Here is a 27,129-nt window from a genome sequence, read left to right as displayed (position 1 = left end):
TCATTCCTTGATCAATTTCATGATAGGGAGAGACAGAAAGGACAAACATCCCCTGGAAGCACTCTATTTTTGCTCTGTTTCCATTCTGTTGCAGCAGGGCAGTACCTAAAAATAGTGGCCGGTCGGCCACCCCTCTAGCTGGCTGACCACTTTCCAAGGCCGGCCGACCACTCCATTTTATGCAGGCAGTGTCATTTTCATGGCAGAACAGAGTAGAAGCTGGGGCAAAAATAGATTAATTTTCTGACTGCAAACATAACAGTTTCTGGTAGCAAAACATAGAGGTTTTCAGGTGGATAATCTCATTCGTGTGCATGTGACTCTTCACTTCCCGTGGCCCGTTAAATTAATGCTTGAATAGTAATATGTTGTACTTAATTAGTAGCTTTATTCAAAACTTGTAATAGCTAGTTAAATTAGCATTAATTCATTTATTTGGCGTTGTAATAATTAGTCTAAATAGGACATTCATTCAGACCCTCGTGTGCGAGGGCCAATTTGTAACACTTGTAATATTCGTGTATATTTTCCAACCTCCATTCTTTCTCCCTTTTATTTATATGCTTATAATGGTAGCATCATGTTTTACATTTTCATATCATTGCCATGCTTTGTATTCATTTTTGTATGCATTAGGTTCGGTTCATCATGCTAACCTTGTTGTTATTTCCTACTTAACTAAATATGTGCGCTATCGCATACTTTGAGTTGAACCATATATCATGTTAATAAACCAAACCTCGTAGTTGCATTTTGTATGTGTTGCATTAGGCACTTGCATATTAGAGCAAGCATTTTTCTAACTATTTTCTTCTATTTTGGCTTGCCTCTGTTGAGTACTAGGTGAGCATTTTCGCTTTAGCATATTGCATGTATGTTTGTGTTGTCATATCTAGCATGTTTGCCATGAGGCTAAGTGCTTAGTTGATATATCTCTTGAATGCCGATGGATGAAGGCTTTTTCACTTAAGTTGGGATAATTTAATACATATACATGTGAGCTTACCTTTTTAAGTAGCACATATTCAAACTCTTCCAAAATAAACATGAAATCAAAGCATTCCAAAATGGGCAGAATAGTCTATATTTGTGTGCCTCACATAGTAATGTTAGCATAATGCAAGATTTGCTAAATGATGACCAAATAATAGCTCTTACCAAGGAGTTAAGAAGATGAAACCGCCAACATTCCACCTAGGAGTGGATCCATTGAAGGCAGAGGCTTGGGTCCTCGGCATAGAAAAGCTATTTGAAGTGTTTCCATGCCTCGAAGCACAGAAAGTACAGTTGGCAACATTTATGATTGAAGACGAAGCGAGGAGGTGGTGGATGTTAATATGTGAGAAAACAAAGGTATTGATTGGGTACGATTTTTAGAGATCTTCTACAACAAATACTTTCCGCAATGTGCCCATGATAGAAAAATGGTTGAATTTGAGGGGCTTAAACAAGGCAATCTGACTGTGGCAGAATGCGAGGCAAAGTTTACAGAATTAGCCAGGTTCGCACCGCATATGGTCAACACTGACTATAAGAAGGCAAGAAAATTTAAGGGCAGTCTCCGCAATGATATTCAAGAAATAGTGAATGTATTAAAACTTCATACTTACGTTGATCTGTTGGATTAGGCTTTAATGTTCGAAATTAATATGGCCAATCAGAGTAAACCACCAATTGATTGGAAAAGTAAGAGACAAGGCTTCTGCTCAAAGAAGGGATCATAGAAAAAGCAGAATATGGGATCCTCAAGCACTTTGGGCTCTACCAGAGATACGGCACCAACATGTAATCAGTGAGGCAAGAAACATCATGGGGTTTGTTACTGTATCTCCGGGGCTTGCTTCAAATGTGGTAAAATGGGACATATGGCAAGGGATTGTACCCAAACTAAGCATCAACGAAATGGAAAACCAGTTGCTAGTTCAACCGAATCCATCCCAAAACTGGAAAATACCACGAGGCCTACTACCAGAGACACAATGAGACAATGGAGAATCTTTGCACTCGTTCTAGGTGACACACAGAATATTGAAGCTGTTGTCTCAGGTACTATCTCTATATGTAATCAAGATGCTTTTGTGTTACTTGATTCCAGATCCACACATTCTTTTGTGTCCACTACATTTGCATCTAGATTGAATAGACCCCTAGAATCATTACCATATCTATTGTATGTATCTGCTCTATCAAGGGAATCTCTGTTATGTACATCTGTGTATCATATTTGTGACATGTGTATTGGCAATGCTACTTTATATGTGGATTTGTTACCCTTGGACATTAGATACTTTGATGTAATTTTGGGTATGGATTGGTTGTCTAAATACTATGCCGCCATCGATTGTGTAGCAAAACAAGTCATGTTTAGACCGCCAGGACATGATGAGTTTGTGTTTGTTGGTAACGGTGTAATGCCTCCACCTTATCTAATTTCAGCAATGAAAGCATGTAAACTGCTGAGGATGGGGTGTTATGGTTACTTGTGTAGTATCTTGACTGTGCAATCTATGAATGTCGAAATGGATAGTATTCCTGTTGTTAGAGAATTTCCAAATGTATTTCCTAATGAATTGCCAGGAGAATTGGTTGACAGAGAAATAGAGTTTACTATTGATGTTGCACCAGGTACCCAGCCAATCTCAAAAACTCCCTACAAAATGTCTACTGTTAAAATGAAAGAATTGAAAGAACAGTTACAAGATTTACTGAATAAAAGGTTTATCCAATCGAGCACTTTGCCATGGGGCACGCCGATTTTATTTGTAAAGAAAAAAGACAGGACTTTACACTTGTGCATTGACTACGAGGAACTGAACAAGGTAACAATCAAAAATAAATACCCCTTGCCCTGTATTGACGATTTATTTGACCAATTGTTGGGTTCACAAGTGTTTTCAATGATCGATTTAAGATCTGAATACCACCAATTAAAGGTAAAAGCAGAGGATGTTGAAAAGACTGCATTTCGAACAAGGTATGGTCACTACGAATTTCTTGTAATGCCATTTGAAGTGACTAATGCACCTGCCGCATTTATGAATCTTATGAATGGTATTTTTAAATCCTACCTTGATGAGTTTGTTGATATCTTTATTAATGATATTCTGATATATTCAAAGAGTAGAATTGAACATGAACAACATCTGAGAATTGTCTTGCAAACACTTAGAGAAAAGAAATTATTTGCTAAAATGAAGAAATATGAATTTTGGTTGGATAAAGTTGTCTTCCTAGTGCATGTCATCAACAGAGATGGTATTTCTATAGACCCACACAAGATAGAGGCTGTGAACTGGTCTACACCGACTAATGTAACTGAAGTCCATAGTTTCATGGGCTTAGCTAGACATTACAGACGGTTTGTGAAAGACTTTTCGAAAATAGTTGTACTGTTTACCCAACTAACTCGAAAAGGGCAACCGTTTGAATGGAATAATGAAAAGAAATCTACTTTCCAAGAACTAAAAACAAGATTGACTACTGCATCAGGGTTGACATTGCCTTCAGGTACAAAAAATTTTGTGATATTTAGTGATGTTTCTTACAAGGGTCTGGGTTGTGTTAATGCAGAACGGAAGCGTAATTGCCTATGCCTCCCGACAACTGAGACCACATGAAAATAACTACCCAACGCATGACCTGGAGTTGGCCGCAATTTTGTTTACTTTGAAAATTTGGCGGCATTACTTGTATAGGGCAAAATACGAGGTTTATACATATCACAAAAGTTAAAGTACTTTTTTATCCAAAAAGAACTAAACATGCGGCAGAGAAGATGGCTCAAATTGATAAAAGATTATGATCTCCAGATTCAGTATCACCCGGGTAAAGCCAACACAGTAGCCGATGCTTTGAGCAGAAATTCAACGGGGAACTTAGCTTATTTGCTTACTGAACAAGAAAAGGTACTAAAGGATGTTGAAAAATCCAAAACTAAAGTGGTATTACATGAGCAGGGCAGATTAATGGCCCCCATTTCAGCTGAACCGACAATAATTGATAAGATCAAATAGAAACAAAGAGAAGATAAGTTCCTCAAGAAGATAATTGATGAGCTTGAAATGAATCTGAGACCAGGGTTTAGTGTTAAGAATGAAGCATTGAAATTCCAAAATAGATTGTGTGTTCCGAATATCTCTGATTTAAAGAAAAGAATTCTAGATGATGCTTACAAGTCAATGTTTGCATTGCATCCAAGCAACAATAAGATGTACCAGGATTTGAAACAAAGCTATTGGTGGCCTAATATGAAACGGGAAATTGCAAAATATGTGTCTAAATGTCTTTAGTGTCAGCAAGTTAAAGCTGAACACAAGAAACAGGCAGGTCTACTTCAACCTCTCCCTATTTCAGAATGGAAATGGGACCATATAACCATGGACTTTATTATTGGACTGCCTTGAACCCCAAGAGGTATAAATTCTATTTGGGTTATAGTTGATAGACTGACTGAATCTACACATTTTCTTCTTGTTCGAACCACTTATGATGCATATAGATTGGCCACAATTTATCTCGATGAAATTGTCCATTTACATGGAGTGTCGATGTCCATTGTATCGAATAGAGATCCGAAATTTGTATCTAGATTCTCGAAATACCTTCAAGCAGCAATGGGGATAAAACTCAAATTTAGTACTGCATTCCATCCGCAAACTGATGGACAATTAGAACAAACCATACAGACTCTAGAAGACATGCTTCAAATGTGCACCTTAAAGTTTCAGGGGAGTTGGGAAGATTACTTACCATTGGCAGAGTTTGCGTATAATAACAACTTCCACTCCAGCTTTAACATGGCACCGTATAAAGCCTTATATGGAAAAAAATGTAGATCACCGGTCTGTTGGATAGAAGTTCGGAATAGAGTCTTGCTTGGGCCTAAAATTATGCAAACCACCACCGAAAAGATCAAAGTTATTCAACAAAGGCTCAAGACAACACAGAGCAGACAAAAGCACTATATGGATGTTAGAAGAATACGGCCTCTTGAATATGAGGTTGGTGATCATGTGTTCATCGATGTAATTCTAATGAAAGGCTAATCGAGATTCTGTAAGAAGGATAAGATGTCACCCTGTTACATTGGGCGATTTCAAATTCTGAAGAGACTTAGTCCAGTTGCTTACAGAGTTGCTTTACCGCCGGGTATGGAACAAATGCACAATATGTTCTACGTATCGATGTTAAGAGACTATCTCCGAGATCCGTTCCACGTAATTGATTACCACTGAAAATCCCTTGACGAGAATATGGAATATGAAAAATGGCCAAACAGATTATTGATCGATAAGTGAAGCAACTGAGAAACAAATCCATTCCAATAGTGAAAGTGGAATGAAAAGAGCATTATAGAAGGGAAGCCACATGGGAGAAGAAGAAGAGATGCGACAATGCTATCCACATCTGTTTCCAATTAAAGGTAACATAAGTTTGGAGAACCGAACTTCCTAAAATTGAGGGAAAATGTGACAACCCCATTTTGTGTTATGTCGTTAATCTTTAATATGAATTTGGATGCTAAGTATGTGATTATATGCATTTTTCAATTTACATATGTCCATCGTAGAGAAATCTGTTCGGTATTCTGTAATAAACTAAAATTGAGGGTTATAGAGGCGACATAAATCAAAATTGACTGTACCATTGTGATTAGCCTAATTTTAGAGCCTACAGTGAAATTTGATTAAAAATTAATTCGTATCAAATTAATTAGATTAAATTGATTGAAGTAAGTGTAATTGATTAACCTTAATCAAAATTGATTAGTCTAAGCTAATGACCATATATATATATATGTTAAGTAAGTGCCTAGGCTTATAATTTTGAGTCCATCCTCAACATTTGGCTGAGATTATACACTATAGAGAAAGAGAAAGTGAGAATTCAAGGGAGAGAAGGGGAAAGCTCGAGGGATTAAACTCAAAGCTTAGAGATTGGAAGATTAAGTCAAGTTCTAGCTAAATTTGGAAGAGTTGAAGGCTTTAGGTGAGTAATTGAACCTCAAATTGTAAATTGAAAACATATAATTTGAGAATTCAAGAAGGCAATGAAATAAGTTGCATAAATTGAGCCTAGGATGAAGAATGTGATGCTACATCGTATATGCATGCATGATTTTCTAATGTTTCATGAGTTTGAGCAACATTCATGTCATTTGAAATGAAATTAGAAGCAATCTTTCACATGCATGCATAATTCACAAAGTTAAGAAACTCAATTGTATATATTTGAAGTCAGGGAAAGAAATTGAATTAAATTTGGGCATGTATGCATGAATCAGTGTTGATTCTTCAATTTTGAGCATGAACCATGTAAATTGTGATGAATTGGAAATTATATCTTGCATGCATGCATGAATTGCCATGTTTTAGAGTCCAATTCTAAGTTTAAAAGTCTATGGATGGAAGATTTGAAAAATGGTTCACACACATGAAGATTACGGTTTGAATTTTGATGAATTCATGGATTTTTGAACTCTGGGTTGAAACTAGCTTCAAATATATGTATTTGGGAGTGTTCTTGCATGTTGGAGTGAGTCGCGTACGAATTTGGAACCTTGAAGGTATGTTTGAAGCTCAAACAGCATTTTAGAAATTCCAGAATCCGAGCAATTCGCTCAAGCGATGGAATTGTCGCTTGAGCATACATTTCGAGCTCTCTGTACTTTTGCAGACATTGGTGATTGGCTCGAGCGACCACCCTTTAATTGCGGTCTTGGCACGAGCAACCAAAAAGTTGGCTCGAGCATAAAATGAGAGCATCCAGTACTTGTGCAGACCAAGGGATTCGCTCAAGTGACCAATGTTGCGCTCGAGCAAAGTACACTGTTTCAGGAAACTTCGAAAAGATGTATTATGTTCCGACATCCATTCTCTTTCATTTCTGAGCATTCTTAGGCATACATTGAGCATCCTAAATGAACTAAAAAGTTAGAAAGAAGCTTAAGAAAGATAAACAAATTAAAGAATGGATTGAATTGTATTGTGACCCGATTTCCGTATGTGCTATGATTGTGTAGGGTCAATCGCAAGGACGAATCAACCATCTGAACACTGTGAGTAATATTTTGGTAAAGATATTTTCATGTAAGCTATTTTTTAAATACTACTGTAGACACCCTATTTTTGACCGACCTTAAGACTCAGACGTTATCGTCTGTGTACTCGATGATTGCGCATGTTTGTGCTAGTTTTGAGTGCCCGAAGGTCTTAGTCGAGCGCCTTGTGTTTGAGCCTCTAAACCCTCTGTGTTTTGGCCTTGTTTTTAGGCCAAACCTTGGTGCCTCTTGGCTGAAGGAGAGTGGCGCCCTGCTAGCCACTTTTGGCATTTGCCAGCCACCTTTTCTCCTTGTCATCTAGTTAGAGTGGTCGGCCAGCTAGTTTAAGTGGTCGGCCGGCCACTTGAACTGGCTAGCAGCCAATTTTCTCCTTTTTCAGATATTTTCAGCCAGCTGTTGCGCATTGAAGCCATTCTCCATACACGTGTATGGAGGGATGGAAACAAGCTTGAAGCTTGTCAAGCAAAGCTTTTGCTTGCATTGCTTATATAAGGGGAGCTCCCTCCCCCTTTAGAAGGGTTCTGAAATTTTAGAGCTAAAAATTCCCCCTCTCTCTAGAATTCTCTATATATATATATATATATATTATGCTTTAAATTGTCTTTTTCTTCACATATTTATACACAACCCCTTAGACAAACACCTTAACCTTAGGCTTGAGGTTCTTGGAGACTTGTTTGGAGCTCTTTGTGTTGGTTTTGGCTCAGAAATTGTTGTTTTTGTTGCTGTGCTTCAAGGGTGAGTGTCTTCCCTCTTTAAGCTTTATTTTGATCAAGTGTTTGGCCACCTTTGCATGCTTCTTTGGCTTAGCTTTCAACTATAAAACTTCTATTTTTCAGTGTTAAAGATGGTTGTTTAAGGTCATGTTGGAGTTAGAGGTGTTCCTCCCCTTTTTGTAGCTTGTTTGCTAAGTTTTGTGCTATCTCTTAAGGCCTTTAAAACAATCTCTTTTTGGCCTTTTAACCACTAAATTCTAGAGGAATTTCAGTGGTGAAAAAGTGGTTTTGAGGTCCCAAATAGGAGGGGGTGGTCCCCTCTCCTCTTCTCTTGCTTACATGTGTTGATGGCTCACCAAATGAGCATGTGTTTCTACTTCTTTGTGGCTTTGTTCAAGCATATTTTTGTGACTTTTTAGACCTTTCATAACTCTGTTTTTGGCTGGTTTGGTCACCTCTTGCATGCTTCATACACTTGTAGTGCAATCCTACTCGCTAGCCTAACATGCTTCATGTCTTAGCCTATAATTCTAGCATGTATTGGCTCCACTCCAGCATGTTTTTGGCCATTATTTAACATGCTCTAACTCTGATTTTGGTTGGTTGGGTCACCTCTTGCTTGGTTTTTGTACTTGTAGTGCAATCTTACTCATTAGCCTTGCATGCTTAGTGTTTTGGCCTATTGTTCTAGCTTGTTTTAGCTATATTTCAGCATGCTTTTGGCCTTGTTTTAGCATTCTTAGACTCTGTTCCAAGTGGTCTTGGCCATGTATGGCTTTCCTTGTAGGGCTATAGTGTAATTGGCTTTGCTAGTCTTGTGTTTTGAGATCCCTAGCATGCCTTATTTTTTATGTGTGCATGATATGGCATCATTTGGTATGTAATTTCAGAGCTTATATATTTGCCATACTTCCACTTAAATCACTCTTTCAATGCTTTTGAGAAGTTGAGCATTATGCCTTGTTTGTGAGCCAATACATGAGCATATCTTTCTTGCCATCTATGCCGCAAGTCTAGCATGTTTTTTGCTATTGTTTCGACCTACCTTAGGTCTGTTTTGAGTGATTAAGGTCATTTGAGCATTGCTTAGTATGGTTGCAGTGTAAAGGGCCTTGACTAGCTTTGAGTTTTGAGGTCTTTAACATGCTATGCTTGTGATGATTGCATGTTTTAGCATCATTTCACACATGAATTCAGAGCATACAACTCCATCACACTCTCACATATATCACTCCTTCATTGTGTTTGAGAGTTGTGCCTTGTGCCTTGTGCCTTGTCTATAGGTCAATGCATGAGCATGCGTTTCTTGCCTTTCATGCTATCATTTCAGCTCATTTTGGCCACTACTTTGGCATGCAAGAGGTCTGTTTAGGGCTGGTTTAGTTCATTGAGCATTGTATTACACGGTTCTAGTGTTGTGTCCTTCACTAGTTTTAATGCTTAAGTCTCTTAACATGCTATGCATGCATGTCTTGCATGCTTTAAGGTCTTTAGTATGCCATCTCAGCATTAAAGCAGTTGTAACCTCCCCCATTTCTTCATTTTTCAATTTGATTTGAGGGTTGTTTGGCCTTAAGCTTGTGTTTAAGCATGAAGTGGGATTTGTGCCCAAATGGCTTTAACCCTCTTTTGAGGGTTCCTCCTAGTCAAAGGGCATAATCCCTCTCATGTCCTAAACCATTCTTTTGGTTGACCTCCTCTCCTTAGAAGACTTGCACATTGGACTTAACCAATTAAAGAATGGATTGGTAATGTAAAATGTGTAAACAAGAATTAAGTCAACTAAAACATGCCAAGATAACATATGTGTGTTGCATTGCATGTGTTTGGATCGGACGTTAATCCAAACATAAGAAATATGGGACGTTTCATACTTGAAGTGATGAAACGTGTCACGTTTCTTGGTCGCTAACACCCTTGATCAAGCATGATAGGGTGGAGGCTCTTTGTGTGATGTTTGTGCATTCATCAACATGGTGCAAGCTTAGTCCTCGGCCACCATGCATTGAGGTGCTTGGTTGGTGGCTTGAGAGCCGAGTGCTATGCTCCTTTGAGCTTGGGACATGATTGGGAGAGTGGCAGTGCCTACATTGTCTTGCAAATACATTGATGTGCCTCTCGTGTTCTCTGTTGCAGCAAAACCAGAAGCCTGCAAAAGTAACTAGCTGACCAGCCAGTTTTACTAGCCGACCGGCCAGTTTTAGTGGCTGGCAGCCACTTTTTCTGGCTGGCAGCCCACCAGCAAATCCCTGTTTCAAAATAAAGGTAGTTTGGAGGTTGGCACAATTTTAAGGGATCAAGGCAAGTGCAAACAGAGGCAATTGACAGCATGGTGATGGATTTCCGAGCGAACGCCAACCGAGCATGCATCTTCAACCTCTTGGAACAGAGCTAAGGCAGTATGATTTGTAATTAGCTTTACTTGTTAGTTAACTTAAATTTGTAATTTAATTAATTAGTTTGTTAATTAATTGATTGTTGTAATAATTAGTCTAATTAGCTTAATTAGATTAGTTAGTTAGCTTAGCTTATTGTAGCTAGGTAGCTTATTATTCGGACCCTCCTTCGCGATGGCGTATTGTTATAATAAGAGTGCGTGTGTGTGTGCATGTCTTCCAACCCCCACTTCTTTCTCCCTTTTACTTATCAGCTTTCGATGGTTAGTTTAGGACATATTTCGATTAGCATGCCTTATGCTTGCATGTTTGCATCACTCATTTGTCTTGCATGCACCAGGCTCGGCGCATCATTCAAACTACATTGACTTTCAATACTTATTGAATACGTGTTTCAAAGCATGTTATCAAATTGTTGCATTTCATATGCCATATTAGATAGCCGAGCCTATTTAGTTGCATTTTTGCATGTGTTGCATTAGGCATGTTGTATAGTTAGGATCATGCATTGTTTTCTAACTAGTTTTCTGTTTTGGCTCGGAGTACACTGTAAGTGTTTACGCTTTAGCATACTTGCATGTGTGTGAGTGATTGCCATGATAGCATGCTTGCCATAAGGCTATTTGCTTAATTGATATAACTGCATGAATGCCTGTGGATGAAGGCTTTATTACTTGAATTGGAACAATTCATCAAAATGTGAGTTTTAATCCCACTTGGAGTGGCAAATCATCATGTTTTAAGCCCACCTTGTTTGGTGGCAAATCCGTGTTTTATCCTACTTGCGAGTAGCATCTTCAAACCATTTTCGAAAAACAAACATGAGATGTTTTGTTCCAAATCGAGCGATTTAGTCTATACTTGTGTATTGTGCGCATCACATGGTAAGTTAGATTAATAACCAGATAAGAACACATGAGGTTTATAAAACAACATATCATGTTAGTAGAGGCCGATCCTTTGATTGGGCAAGCGAGGGTGCTCATTTCATGACCTTTCCCTCTTGTACCCAAGTTCCTGAGCTGAGGCAACTTTGGTGATGATGGACACGTGGCGTTAGGCACGAGTCAGGGTTTCCTAAATTTCCCAAAACAAAATATTTAGGTGACGACTCAGTAATCTGGCAAAGCAGTCCATGTTTGGCATTTTTTATTCAAAATCGATTTTCCAAAACGATTTGCCGGATTTGGACTCTTTGGTGTTTATCAGTCTCACATTAAACTTCGTGAGATTAGATTTTGAACCGTAACAGGAGTCCGAACTGTAGTAACAGGAACCCAATTCGCGCCCTCTCTGAAAGGGGGGCGCGCGGAGCGAGTTTTGGGCTGTCTACAACTACCTATGTGGTAAGTTTTCCGAACTTATGAATTTTTTTTTGTGAATGAGTATTCTACCTGTCTAATTTGTAAAAGACTTGAAATGTGATTAATAAGAACGACATTATAAGATTGGACCAAAGGTCATTTTGCATGAATACTCAATGGGCCTAAAGCCGTTTGGGATGTTTAATGAGAATATGCAATGGGCCCAAGACCGTTTTGTATATTTGACAAAGACATGAAATGGGCCTAAGGACGTTTAGAATATTTGACCAGGTAGACCTCAGGTCATCGTATGCATTGGACCGAAGGTCATTTTTTCTTTTACTGCTAAATGGACCAAAGGTAATTTTGAATAAGGAAGTGATTGGACCAAAGGTCGTTTTGAATGCGAATATGAATGTGACCATAATCATGATTATAAACGCGCGTGAGAATATGCATTGGAAATAAAGGACCTAAGGTCATTTTGTACATGTGATTTGAAGGACCAGATGGTCATATATGCATGGATTTGTTAAATGTGCACACAATCTTGACTTTGAATATGCGCATAAACAAGAATATGGAAATGTTGGGCTCGAGGTCGTTTAGTCCATATGCTATGACCAGTTATGAAAAATCTTTGGACCCAAGGTCGTTTCGTCTTTTCAACATGTTCTAAGTATAATGGAATGGACCTGAGGTCATTCCGTTATGATTTACTTAAGTACTTTATGAATGGGAATTGTGTTCCATATGTATTAAGAACAAGTATGATTTATAAAAATACAAATCTCATTCATTAACCCCTTTACTTTGGTATTATTCCCTGGGCGTTAGCTCACTCTTTATCTATATGTATGTACATGAGCAGTGGGATGTTCAGCCCCAGTCCTAATGAAATTGTGAAAGAGTACCGAGATTTTGAAGTCAACCAAGGTTGCCTCACGTATGAGGCTTTTGATTTTCCTTTTTGTTTTCTTTTATGGTCATGTGTGACCAAGTTTGTACATAACCTTGGTTTTTTTTTAAGACTGCTTTTGATGATCTTGGCCATGTATAAATTGGTTATGTATGTGATGCATGAGTTATTATATATATGAGAAGGGTTTTTATTTTACCATACATGCACAGTCCATTAGACAATCTTTGTGTTTTTGCTTCCACTTTCGGCCCTCTATTGGTAAATACGTTTGATTATCTATTTAAGGCCATATGTAATCTCGTGATTACTAGCCGGTTATGATCCTAACTTCTAGGGGTGGGTTCGGGTCATGACAATTTCAGATTCTGGAAAAGCGTGGTCCAATTGCATACCGAATTGCTCTATCATCGGGAATGGAACAAATGCACAATGTATTTCATGTATCGATGTTGAGAGGCTGTCTTCGGGATCTGTTCCATGTTATTGATTATCGCCAAATAGCTCTCGATGTGAATATGGAGTATAAAGAGAAACCAATTTAGATCATTGACAGACAAGTGAAATAGTTGTGGAATAAAGAAATCCCTATGGTAAAAGTAGAATGGAAGGAACACTATTGCACGGAAGCGACTTGGAAGAAAGTGGATGAAATGAGGCAAAGGTATCCTGAGTTATTTCCGACTTCAGGTAATGCAAGTTTGGAGGACCAAATTTCTTAAAGGAAGAAGATTGTGAAAACCTCATCACGTATTATGCCTTTAAATCCCTTAATTTGCATGTGCTTATGTGCTCAGTGTGAATATGAATCCTAATTATATGTTTAATGTGATTTTTGGATTCATATCTATTAACTACAAGAATATCTGTTCTAATTTCTATTATAATCTGAAAATTGAAGGCCTTAATGGCGTCAGAAACCAAAATTGGTTAGTTTATTAAAATCGGCATAATTTTTAGAGCCTATTGAAAAAATTTGATTAAAATTTGATTCAAGTTAAATTAATGAGAATTAAGTGAGATTAGTTGACATTAAGTTTACTTAATTAGTCCATGCTAATCTAGCAATTTGAGCTCAAACATTTCATTTGGCTGAGTTTGTAAGTGTTAGAGATAAAAGGAGCTCAAGTCTATAGAGAGAACGACAAGAAATTGTAGAATTTTGCTTGAAGATTGGAGAATTGAGGAAGACAACTCAAGTTCTTGCTAGAATTAGTGTTATTGACGACCTTAGGTTAGAGATTAGCCCCTAATTCATGAGTTTAAGTCATTTAATATGTGAATTCAAGAAAAAAGAAATTGAAGCTAATCCATATGCATGATTTTGTTGAGTTTCATAATTTTGAGCATGATTCATATCATCTATGTTGAAATTAGAGGATATATCACACGTGCATTCATAATTCATAAGGTTTGGAAGTTAAATTTTATGTTTTGAGAGCTTTGGAGAAAAAAAAAATTGAAATTATGAAGATTTGGGTTTCATTTTGAGGAATTCCTAAAGTTTTAAGCTAAGGGTTTGAAATTGAGTACATAATTGTGTTTTTGAAAGGGTTTCTAAGTGTTCTTTTAAGTTGTGAATGAGCCATGCAAGTTCATGATTTGAAACTATGTGTTTGAAGCTCAACTCTGTTCTGGAAATTCTAGAATTCTGCCTCACTGCTCGAGCGAACAATCTATTGCTCGAGTGCACATTTCATGCATCCAGTAGTTTTGCAGACATTTAAAGTTGGCTCGGGCAAACAAGTCACCGATCGAGCGACTGCCTTTTATTTTGCACAATAACTCGAGCGACCATGGAGCCTAGATTGGGACCATCCAATACTTTTGCAGACCAAGCGGTCCGCTTGAGCGACCAATGTTGCACTCAAGCGAAGTGTCTTGTTTCAACATATTTTGAAAAGTCATGCTTTACTCATTTTAGCATTCTTATTCCCTTCCGAGCATGCTTAGGCATGAATTGAACATCTTAAATGAACTAAAGAGTTAGAAAGAAGCCTAAGAGAATTGAATAAGTTAGAAAATGATTCAAATAAACAATATGATTCAATGTGTGTATGTGTTTATGAATTGTGTAGGATCATCCGCGAGGACGTATCAACAACTGAATCATTGTGAGTAATATCTTTGTCATGCCCTAAACCTGTCCCTAAAAGTTTCGGGCATGACTTATTCAGAAACGGATAATTAACCTGATATACGTAATATATGGGGCTTGGACAGAAGCATTAATAAAATAAAATAACATAAAACATCATCCATTGAGCTACCACTGCTATGCTAGGACCGCAAACATTACATTAGATAGATAGTACACAAGAAGCATATACCCGAGCTTTAGTTACAGTCATTCACATTCATACCAAAGTACTAAAGAAAAAATGGGTTATTTACATTCAACATAGGCAGACAATCAAAGCATAAACCGAAAACCTAGTTAAAGCTTTACAAAATGCACGGGTTCCATCTTAAGTGCCTGCACACACTAAGGTTGACAAGAGATAGACAAGTCTCGAGGGTTAGGACTGGCTTTCCAGTTGATTACCTACAGAAACAGACAAAATACAGAGTGAGTAAAACTCAGTGAATAATAACACATAAATAATGCAGTGGTTAACTTAAATAATAAAGCATATAACTGTGGGGGCATATGATTAATTACATTCTGTAGTCATTTCTAGAACGACGATGGCCCAACTTCCTTAACAGAGTGACTTCAAGCCCAGTAATACACAGAATGGCCATCGGCCAAGAAATAGGAGAACGGCCTATCGGCCCAGAAATAACAGAACGGCCTAGCGACCCAGAAATAACAGAACGGCCTAGCGGCCCAGAAATACATATGTATGGACTCAAGAGGTGGCTCGTACGGATTCTAGAGGTGGCTCCCACCAAAGTGTAGCACTTAGTTCTGTATAGCACTTTGTTCCATACCAGAAATCATCAGAACAGATTAACTTCATAATCATACAGAAAGTACCTACATTCTTCCCATTATTCACATGAATTACCATCAGTAATATAAGTTGAACAGAACGTTGCTGATAATTGTTAGCAAAAGGTAACCACATTCCAAAGATACGTAGATACCATAGTTCCATAATGCACATACATCACATTTGCTTGTCATGAACCAATACCACTAACTCGCAGACAATGGAATGTCAACATTAACTATCAACAGTAAACAAAACGTATAATCCAACGATGCGCTTAGATTTCCTCATGGTTCTTTGTAGGTCGACATACTTGCCTCGTAATTAGCAGAACATTAATATTAACAATAGTCTGAAGGTAAAGGTACCATTACATCAATAGGTCAGAACAGTTCATATCATAACATGAGTCACATAACAATGTTATTGATATTCAATTCTTTCCTTGGATTAAGTTATTCATAGGTTAGTCTGATATTTAGCATAACTTCTCAACGGTTACTAACGTATAAAGTAACATGTATTAAGCATCGTATAAAGTCATGTTCCCATTCAATATCATGTTCCCGATACACGGGCTTACATTCACGATTTCTTCCTGTTAACCAACTTCACAGCATTAATAGTCTGTACGCAATTCTTATGCGGAATCACAAGTAATTTATAGATTATAGCACATTACAAATAATCTTTAAATGTAACTGGAATGCAGAGTAATTCCAAGGTCAGACCAATGTACCCAGCCCTTTCAATATTCACACAAGCTTGTACCGATTTCCCATCAACATAAATGTTAACATAATCACTTACAAAGAACAGAACGTTAATAATAATAAGAATTATAAATGGTAAGTAAATGTTCGACTACAGTACTACTACTCACAATGGTAGATTTTCTGATAGCGGTGGAGCGATGTCCTCGTCTTGACCTACAAACAAAATATACATAGCAGATTATGAGGATAAAACCAATCTCTTTTTTATTCCTTAATCAATAGCCATGGTGGTTCTAAACTCATTAGTCCTCCATAGGTTATAATCCATACCTCAGAAGATAGGAAGAACCGATAGGAAAATAGTTTAAGTGAAGAAATGGTACAAAATCGGTAGATAGAAAGTGAGCAACTCTCACTAATTTGGGAATAACTATTTCTGTACTTAGAATTTGGGAGTGAGACCACCACCAATGGAAACTAGACTTCCGAGGCTTGATTTTAGGCTCAAGAATCACTCAAAACGAAGTCCGGATGCAAATGATATGCTTATTCAAAGTTACCTAGCACATGTTGAAACAAGGGTGGCCGCTCGTGCGCCCACTTTGGCCGCTCGTGCGGCCCAATTCCGCTCGAGCGGAAAAACCCAGCCGCTCGAGCGCCCAAAAGCAAAATGAAAACTCCTTTTTCCTCTTCATGTCTGCTCGTGCGGTGCCCATGGCCGCTCGTACGGTCTGGGCAAAAAAACCAGTCCGAAAATAGCTCTTTTGCTCAAACATTTGGTTCTTTCCATTTTAAGCTTGGTTCTAAACATCAATCACTCAAAAACATGTAAAATTGCCTAATATCATGATAAACTAAAATCAACCAAGTATAATCTCATCTCAAATAAATCAATCTTTGCCTTAAGTTAGGAATCCAAGTCTCATCTTTTTTTCATATATTCAAATTTCCATCATATAGACTCAAAATTATGCTAATACATCTTACCCATGGTTGATTCTCACATATCAAACTTCCAAATTAATCTTTGGTCTCATGTATTAGATGAATTATCTACAAAAATGATAATTAGAGCCCCATACCTTCAACCTTTCCTTTTTTCCCTTTGATCTCTTCCATCTTCTAGGGGCGGGTTCCGGTCGTGACATTTTTGGTCTAAAAACTTTTGAATTTCAATCTAAATTTTTACACTAAATTCGAATTTTAGATTCAAAAATCTTGCAACAAATTTTTGAAATTCAAATTTGAATCTCGAATGTTTTCTTCTTTGAATAGGTGTTTTTCTAACAAACTATCACCGAACCTGGTTCCCTCCGGTCACGTCCGTTCTTCACACATTTTCTATGTTTATGAACAGTCACCAACATGCCTATTTAAAGGCTGCCTCCATTCCAATTTTTTCATTCAGAATTTTCATATTTTCTTCAATTTCATCCTCCCGGTTTCTTTATCATTAGTGTGTCTAAGTTTGTGTAAGTACGAAACATAACTTTGGATCATTATATAATCAAAGAGTGTGCTTTCTTCATTTGTGGTAATTGTTGTATCTTGGAGACAAGACATCCATTGTTCTCAAACACCATTGGAGAGGATAAAATTCAATCTTAGAGACACAGTGTTTAAACACTAGCCTCAATCACAAACTTGTTTGTAAACAATCTATAGAAATTCTGTTAGGTTTTATTTTATTTTATTTATTTATTTGTACATTAAATTGTGGGCGAATTACACTAACAATCCCTATAGTTTGGAGCTTATGTCACTTTGGTCCCTGACTTTTCAATTGTGATATATTTGACCATGAATTTTGAATCTTGTTCCAAATAAGAACAATCAAAGATGTTTCCTTTGCAAATAATCCTTTTCAAAAGCAAAATCGTTATACAACTTATTTTGTATTGGTTAACTTGTATATTGTTTGAAATGTAATGACATTTTTATTAATGAATAATGTTTGAACTTTCTTGGTTATAAAGTTTTGTTTGATTTAGTTTTCAGATCTATTTTTAGAATTTTTTTTAAGAAACTAAAAATTAAATTGGTAAAAAATTTTAAAAATATCATTGTTATATAATTTCATTTTTGGGAGGGTAGAAATAATATTTTTAAATAATTTTTTTTTGATATTTATTTCGTTAAATTAGTTTCCATTTTTTTAGAAGCCAAACATGATGACAACTTTGATGTCATTATTAAACCTAAAAAATCTAAAAACTCCCAAGATATTGATTTATGATTAAGATTCAATTTTAGCAATCCTAATCAAATAATCAACAATAAATCGGCACAACGATTTAATGTGAAAAAAATCACAATTGGACTCCTCCAATTATGAGAAAAAATCATAGGCTAAAGGTACAAAAAAATCACTAAGAAAACAAAAATAAATTATACACATGAACCCTCAATTATCTAACGAATCCACATCCGAATTAAACTAAACCCGATGTGCTTCTTTCACTACCGTCTTCACCTCGAAATTTCTTTCCTTAACATTGAATCTACAACGTCGATATCGAATCCATGACGATAAGCCACTCCGAAATCCACCAAAGCTTTAGGCCCAAGTTTCTCGGAATCCACTGATGAGCACCTCTCTTTTTTTGTGAATTTGTCAATGAAAGAACAAAAACAACCCTTGATGTATGTCAATATGTAGTTCATTGATCAATCAATCACCTTCTATACATCAAAGAAACTCATATATAAATACCCTTCAATATAGAACACTTTGTTTTTTACTCCTCTCTAAAAATCTAGACAGGCTTAACCCTAAAATGAGCAAACGACGCACTTTATAACAAACAGAGCCTCGAAGACCGCTCGAGCGCTCACTTTATCGCTTGAGCGGTGTGACTAAAGGCAATGCTCACATATAGGTCAACCGCTCGAGCACAATATCTACCGTTCAAGTTGTAAAACATGCCTCTTAGAAGTTTAGAAAAGAGGTAGAGATACTGGATGAACCACTTCATCGTTCAAGCCCCGTGTTTAGTCAGCGAAGTGGCAAACAATAAATACTCAAGTTAAGATACGAAATATCAACACAAACTCCTCTACATAGGCACAACTCGGGTTGGATTCACATATAAACTCTCATAACTCCCAGACACAATAGAGCGAATAAAAATACAATTGAATAGAGTTTTATCCAATGAGATTGCCAATTACAAAAACCTAACACAATCCATTAAATAAATAAATAAATTCTAAAACTAAAAACATTTCATATATTAAACATTTTGATTATACATTAAAAGTCTAATAATCATCCATTACATAATAACCATAAAAAAATATTTGTTAACAACAAATACAACCATCTATTACATGATAACCATCAAAAAATATCAACAAAAACAACCACTCATTACATGATTATCATCGAAATACATACTAAAAATTAATTTTGTGAAAAAATAAAAATAAATAAATATTTTATCATTTTTATATAATTTTACCTTCGATGCATAGAAATAATTTTTAAAAATTAAAAAATAAATTTTTTATATTTATTTTTCTCAAACTAAGTTATATTTTGTCAAATTAACGACTTTGCCCTTAAAATGAAGTAACGATGTCTTCAATTGTCTTTATTTAAAATGATATTCAAAATTTAAGATCAAAGGTATCACAATTAAAAGGTTAAAAACCAAAATGACACAAGTTTCAAGTTATAGGGCCCGTTATTGTAATCCGCCCTTAAATTATTTTACCAAAATGTATTCCTACATATAGTTATACATACATATATATATATATATATATATTTGCTCTCAAAAAATCAAGCGCAACGCAACACAACACAGTACAGAGATTGTAGACTAGAGAGAGAAAATTAGATTTTAATTTCTTGAGAGATGGTGGCAAAAGGTACCAATCCATTCACAACCTTTTACGAAGACATTCAATTGCCCACTCAATAAAAGCTCAAATCATCCAAAACTAGCTCCACAGAAAACAACTGTCCAAGGCATATGCTACATTGGGAGGTATTTGGGGATGGTTCAGTTCTCATACCTTTCTTACCAAAGGTATCGCTTGTTATATAATATGTATGAAACATAAATCATTCCAAATTATTATCCCAATTTAGTGAGTGTGTATATCATGTGTGTTATAGAGTGAGGTGGTCCCATAGTGACCATAGGTTATTGGAGGAAGTGAGGAAAAAACAAAAGGAGATGATGGGAGGAGATTATGTGTAATGGTGAAAAGAAAAGGGAAGAAGAGGTCCCATGGTGACCATGGGTGTGTAAATTAAAGAGTCGTCCTTTGATTTTTAAAAAAGATCAATATGCTAAAACAGTTAGTTAGAAGGGAACTTTTTAAATTAATTGACTTACGAATTTTTAGCAATAAATTATTTGGGATATTGACTTACAAATTTTTAGTGACAAATTATTTTGGATATTGATGATACAGTTTGTCCCAGTGAATGGATCGGACTGGTCCAAGCTCCTCAAGCCCAGGTCCAAATGATCAAGCCCACCGGATAACCTGCAAACAAGTTCAACGGGGAACGGGGTAGTCCCCCAGTGAACCCTCCGATGAGCAAGTTAGGAAGAGAAGTAGAGTGTAGAGGGAGAGATTAGAGATAGAAAAGCTTAACCTTCTTCTTGTCTTCAACGTTTACTTATATCCTTTGGTAATCATTTCGCTATCCCTTCCGACCTGCCCTCCTCGCAAAAAGTCTATGCTGTAGCTTACCTTGTTCAGGGTAAGGGGGTCCTGTTCTGACGGAGAGGTGTTGTCGTAATAAATGTTGTGATGGGCTGCATTAATGGTAATGTGCAGTGGCAATAACTTTGCAGATCTTTGTCTGCTGATGTGGCTCGTCCTTCACCTGTCGTGTGTCTAAATGTCATTGGTTCTTTATGCCATGTTGGACTCCAGCTGTCCTGGACCTCACCAGCTGGGTTATGCATTGGGCTCCAAGTGATGGGCTTGGATTGTTCGTAGTGATTCGTGGCCTTTATGGGCTTATACACGTCAGTAGTCCCCCATTCCCGAGTGCAGCTTTAGTCCAACGAAGGGAATATTAATGAACTAAATGAGGGTGTTAGGGATTGGCAGGATGGAGGTCAACCGGCAGGGGTGACCGAGGGGGTGAATCGACCGGGAGGTGGTCCGACCGTGCAGGGTGACCGAGTGGAAAGGTCGATCGCGGAGAGGACCGACCGCAAGGGTTGGCCGAGTGGAAGGGTCGATCACGGGGAGGACCGACCACAAAGGTTGGCCGAGTGGAAAGGTCGAATACGAGGAGGGCCGACCGCGAGGGGGGGCTGACTGCGGAGGTTGGCCGAGTGAGAGGGTTGACCACAAGGAGGGCCGACCGCGAGGGGAGTCGACCGCGGAGGTTGGCCGAGTGGGAGGGTCGGCCGCGAGGAGGGCCGACCGCGAAGGGTGAGGTGGAGGGGCATGGGGCTCGAGAGGCGGCATGTCACGTGGTGATTTGAAGTAGAAAAGACAGGGTGAGGAGACGAGTCAGTGGATCGTGGTCGTACACGTGGCAACATCCCGCGGAGGGGGGGAGATTAGGCGCTAGATCAGAAATGAAACGATAGGTCATTATGGGTGTTGAAAAGACAGTTTTGGCGGATGATTTGAAAAGTTTTCAAACTGGCGAAAATTAATTGGGATCCTTTGAATACGGGCAAACCGTGGGCTTTTGGCATCATTCGATTCACCTACTTGTTTACAAAAAATCAAAACATTCCAAGTGTTAATTCCTTTGTTGCTCACGATACACCTCTGCAACACTTTTTCAATTTCCCTGCACCTGCATCCGAAGCGATTCGCAGACATACCATAGAGATGGCCCAAGAAGAAACTGCGAATGTCAGGGTGGATCCACTTGGTGATGATGATGCAGTGGAGTTGGCGCAGCAATATAGGATGGAGAGAGGAGGGAAGTCGGTGGTACGATCCCATGGTTCCACCATGATAGCAGCGCTGAAGCCAATCAGCCAGGCAGAGCCAGATCACTGGCGTACAAGGGCAGATAGATCAACGGTTAGTGCAACGGATTTGGAGGCTATGCGAGAAAAATGCCAGGTGCCTGCTAAAATAGAGTTATTGTTGCCGACGTCGACGGAGAGGCCATCTGACGCCAGGCCAGGGGAGTTTGCCCTTTATGAGGAAGCATTGAAGGGAGGACTGAGGCTGCCCCTGCCGCAAGTGGTGGTAGATGTCCTGAATCGTTTAGAGGTAGAGCCGGGTCAACTAATGCCCAATGCGTGGAAGATCTTGCTGGCCTGTGCAAGCGCATGGTCGAATGCGAACGAAGGGGCGGCCATGACAGTAGACGAATTCTTCGCATGTTACAAGGCGTCAGGGCAGCAAGAGACTTGGGTCACTCTGCAGGCAGTAGCAGGGAAAGGGCTGGTGGCGGGGCTGCCGTCGTCGATCAAGGGATGGAGACCACAGTGGTTCTATGTGTCTGCTAGTGGAGGGGTTGGAGTACGCACCATTTGGAAAGTGCCCACCAAGTCTATGGAGCCAAAGCTGGGGGCAGCAGCAGAGGAGAGGGTGAAGAGGGTAAAGGAATGGAGGGAGAAGGGAGGGGTTAGGTGGGACGAGCTTGTTCAGCCATCGGCTTTGTTTGAGGCGGGGTTGGGTCCACAGCCAAGCGGTGGGGACCTCGACCGAGCGGAGTTGGAGGCTTGGAGGAAGGCTCAAGAAGCGGAGGATCAGACCATCCTTGCCAAAGCTCAAAAATTCAAAGAATCTCAGGAAAACTGACCGCCAAAGCCGGTTGCAAGGGAGCGAATCCGTCCTCGCCCCAAACCCTTGGGGGAGAAAAACTTAGGTAAATTTGTACCACGACCGCCCCCCAACAGATCCTTTGAAGGAGAGGTCTTTGAAGGAGATGGAGGTGTTGGGCGTAGTGAAGAAGAAGATGAGAGTGAGGAGGAATGAAAAAGAAGAGCCTGCCCAGAAGAGGAAAAGAGAAGTGAGGGCAGAAGAGACCAGTATGGCGAAGGGGGCAGAGGGGGGGAAGTGAAGAAGACCCCAGGAAGACTAATCGCCCCAGAAGTGGTGGACATTGCCTCAGAGGGTATGGAAGTCATTCCAGTAGTGGTGGCGATCACCGCGGGGGTCGCGAGGGCCGCCCCTAAAGTGCAAGTAGAAGGTAATGCGACTGGCCCTGAGCCAAGGAGGGAAGAACAGCCCCAGGGGGCTCTTGCACCCCAAGGAGGGGGAGTCAGTCTGACTACTGCGATCTACCATGCTCGTGTGGTGGCTGGGTAGCTGGAGGGAGAAGAAGGCCCAGCCAAGGCAGGGGCAGACCGCCTTGTGGGGATTGTAGAAGAGGCAGTCTTGCGCTCAGCAGCCAGATTCAATGAGGCTGAACTGCTGAGGGGGTTATGCTCCGCTCAAATGGAGGTAACCACCTTAGCAGGGACTCTGCTGAGGAAGGCTGGGGCTGCAAAGCTCCAGGCAGATGGGGCCAAGGCTCAACTTGCAAGGTTGAAGAAATAGAGCACAAACTAGGAGAGTGCCCGCGCTGAGCTGCAAACGGTCAAGGTGGAGCTGGAGAACACACGCCGCCAGGTTGTGTCGCTCGAGTTCCAACTGGCTGGCGAGCAGAAGAGGTTGGATGAGGCCGAAAAAGCCTGTGCGGTCGCGGTCGAACGGCACGAAGAGGCGATGAGCAGTAATGAAGAGCTAGTCAGGCAGAAGGATGAGGCAGACGTGAAGATTAGCGATTTGTAGAAGGAGCTAGAGGACGAGCGTGCAAAGGCACTGGAAGAGAGAGAAAGCCTTCGGAAGGAGTTGGAGGCAGAGAGAGCCAAGGCAACTGCCGAAAGGGCGTCCCTGGAGAAGGAGTGGGAGGAAGAGAGGGCTAAGGCAGCCTCTAAAACGGCGACCCTGTAGAAGGAGCTGGATGAAGAAAGGACGAAGGCAGCCTCTGAAAGGGCGGCTTACCCCAATCTGTATGTGGCAGCAGTGGATTAATTCAAGGGGTCTGCTGAGTTTCAAATGGCAATGGATGCCGCGGTCGCCAACAGCTTAGCGAGAGAGGAGTCTGGGAGGGCGGGCCCATCGAGGACGACCGCTGGGGGCAGAACTGAAGCGGAAGTGATTGAGAGCTTCCAGCAGTCAGACTTCTATAAACACGAAATGGTTGAGTTTTGGGACAGTGGCTGGAAAATGTTCAAACGTAGGGAGGAAGAACTGTTCCCAGACTTAGACCTCAATAGTGTAACAATTGGTGAAGATGGTGTGGCCCAGACCCCCCTAGATGAGGGTATTGAAGAAGAAGACCTTGTCTCCAGTGAGGATGAATGAGTGAAGTGAAGAAAGTTTGTACTTAAGAGAGTTTTTTTTTTTTTTTTGAATGGCTGTAATGAACTCATGTACAAATTTTGAATAAATAAAATTACAATTATGTTTTCGTTTGATTGTCTATGCTTGTACAGCTGAAATGAATGAGGTGTATAACTCATTGTGAAGTGCAAAGTGAAGTTAAACTTGTAATAAGAACTAAATGTAAGAACTCCTCAGTGTAGAGTGAAGTTGAAGTTGTAATAAAAACTCAATGTAGAGTGAAGTTAAGAACTCCTCAATGCAGAGTAAAATTGAACTTGCAATAAAGACTCGATGCAGAGTAAAGTTAAGAACTCCTCAATGCATAGTGAAATTTAAAATGTAATAAAATTATAAGTTTGTGTTTGTCACACTGTTGAAGTAGATTAGTGGTTTATTAGAGTGAAACTTGGCTTGTAAGGGAACAGGCTGACTTGTAAGAGTTTGATTGAGAAGAAAATAACCTGACTTGTAAAGAAAACGTGTAAGAAGGTCTTTGGAATTTGACTAAGCAAAGAGTGGTGTAAATACTTGGACCTGGAATTGTGACTAAGTGTGTCTACTAATTCCACAAGTATGAAGTTTGCATAGATGGCTTTGACCGAGCCCTGCACGCGCGCTTAGTTGGGGCTTAAGCTATGATGCACTGACGTCGTAAGGAACTCAGTCTGATCCTGAAATTGTGGCGCTCGGTCCGGCTGAGACTTGTTATGCTTAGGCTGGCAGAGGCTTGGTCTGGCCAAGTGCTTCATGCTCAGTCTGGCTGAGGCTTTATGCTCAGTCTGGCTAAGGCTTTATGATGCTCAGTCTGGCTGAGGTTTCATGCTCAGTCTGGCTGAGGCTTTATGATGCTCAGTCTGGCTGAGGCCTTTTAATGCTCAGTCTGGCTGAGGCTTTTTGATGCTCAGTCTGGCTGAGGCTTTTCATGAGTGCTGCAATCAAAACGTCATTGAGACACCATACAGATAACTGAGATATATAATTTATGGTAGGGGAAGTGTAACCCAGTTAATTAAAAAGTTACATTGTGTAAGGAAATATCAAGAATGCGTAAATTTGCCGGAAAGAAAATACAACAACTGAGCGATACAAAAGTAGGAGCTTATTGAAAGTAACGTTTCAGGTGTTCAGCATTCCATGGGTGGGGGAGGTCTCGACCTTCCATGTCCTGAAGTCGGTAGGTGCCCGGACGTGGTCTGGCTTTCACAACATAAGGTCCCTCCCATTTGGCTGCTAGTTTACCCTCAGTCGGATTTTTGGTGGCAAAAGTTGCTTCTCTCAAGACAAGGTCCCCTACAGTGAACTCCCTTGGTCGGAATTTCCGGTTGTAGTGTGTTCTCATTTTCTGTTGGTATGAGGCCAGTCTGACCACAGTGGTCTCTCTGAGTTCTTCGATTAGGTCCAGGTCTGCCCGATGAAGCTCTTTGGTTTGTGCTAGATTCGGATATAAAACCCTGGGAGTAGGCAGACCGACTTCTACTGGAATAACCGCCTCAGCGCCGTATGTTAAGCGGAAAGGGGTTTCCCCAATGGGAGTCCGAGCTGTAGTTCGGTAAGCCCAAAGTACATTCGGTAGTTCCTCAGCCCAAAGTCCCTTAGCAGCTTCGAGCTTAGTTTTGATGATCTTCAGGAGAGAACGGTTAGTGACCTCGACTTGGCCATTAGCCTGGGGATGACCGGACCGGGGGAAGAGAAACATGGTTGAATCTAGAGGTCGGCACAGAACTTCCTGTACTTGGCGTTGTCAAATTGTTTGCCGTTGTCGGAGACAATGGCCTGAGGGATGCCAAATCTGTAAACGATCGACTGCTAGATGAACTTGGTTGTATTCCGCTCGGTAATGGTGGCAAGGGGTTCTGCCTCTACCCACTTGGTGAAGTAATCAATGGCGACGATCGCGAACTTGGTCTGACCTCAGCCGGTGGGAAGTGGACCGACCAAGTCGATCCCCCATTTGGCGAACGGATAAGGGCTGTAAAGTGTGATCAACTCTGTAGGAGGAGCATAGGGGATGTTGGCAAAACGTTGACACTTATCACATTTGAGCACGAAATCAGTCGCATCTTGATTAAGAGTTGGCCAGAAATAACCAGTACGGAGTATTTTGTGGGCCAGAGACCTGCCGCCCGAATGATTGCCACAAATTCCCTCATGGATTTCCTGTATTACATAGGTTGCTTGAGCCGAATTGAGGCATCGCAGGTATGGGCATGAAAAACCACGTTTGTATAAGACGCCACTGACCAGGATGTAATTGGATGACCGGGCCCTGACTTTGGCGGCCTGTTGTTGGTCATCTGGGAGTTCCCCCGTTGTCAAAAATAGGAAGATGTCGGAGACCCAATGTTTTGGAGGAACTGCACTTCTTGTAAGTCGGGTGAGATGGCCGGGTGGGCTAGGTATTCGAGGCGGACACCGTGGCTGAGGTCGGACTGGTCTGCAGAGGCCAACTTAGCCATCTCGTCTGCCTTGGAGTTTTCCGCCCGAGGTATGTGCTTGATGTGGAAGGTATTGAAGAGGTGAACATGGGGGAGGGCCATATCCCTATAAGCCCGCATTGTGTCCTCCTTGGCATCGAATTCCCCTGTAATCTGGCCGACGATGAGCTGGGAGTCGCTGAACACCCGGATGTAGCTGACTCCAATGTCCTTGGCGAGGCGGAGTCCTGCTATCAATGCCTTATATTCGGCCTCATTGTTACTAGCATTAAACAAGAAACGGAGAGCACATTTGAAATAGCCGCCCTCAAGGGCGGTGAGATTGAGGCCA

Source organism: Camellia sinensis, chromosome 1, assembly GCF_055761805.1.
Source record: "Camellia sinensis isolate YWXY chromosome 1, ASM5576180v1, whole genome shotgun sequence".
NCBI classification, from domain to species: domain Eukaryota; kingdom Viridiplantae; phylum Streptophyta; class Magnoliopsida; order Ericales; family Theaceae; genus Camellia; species Camellia sinensis.
The sequence above is the reverse complement of the archived record's forward strand: the minus strand, read 5'-3'. Positions refer to the sequence as shown.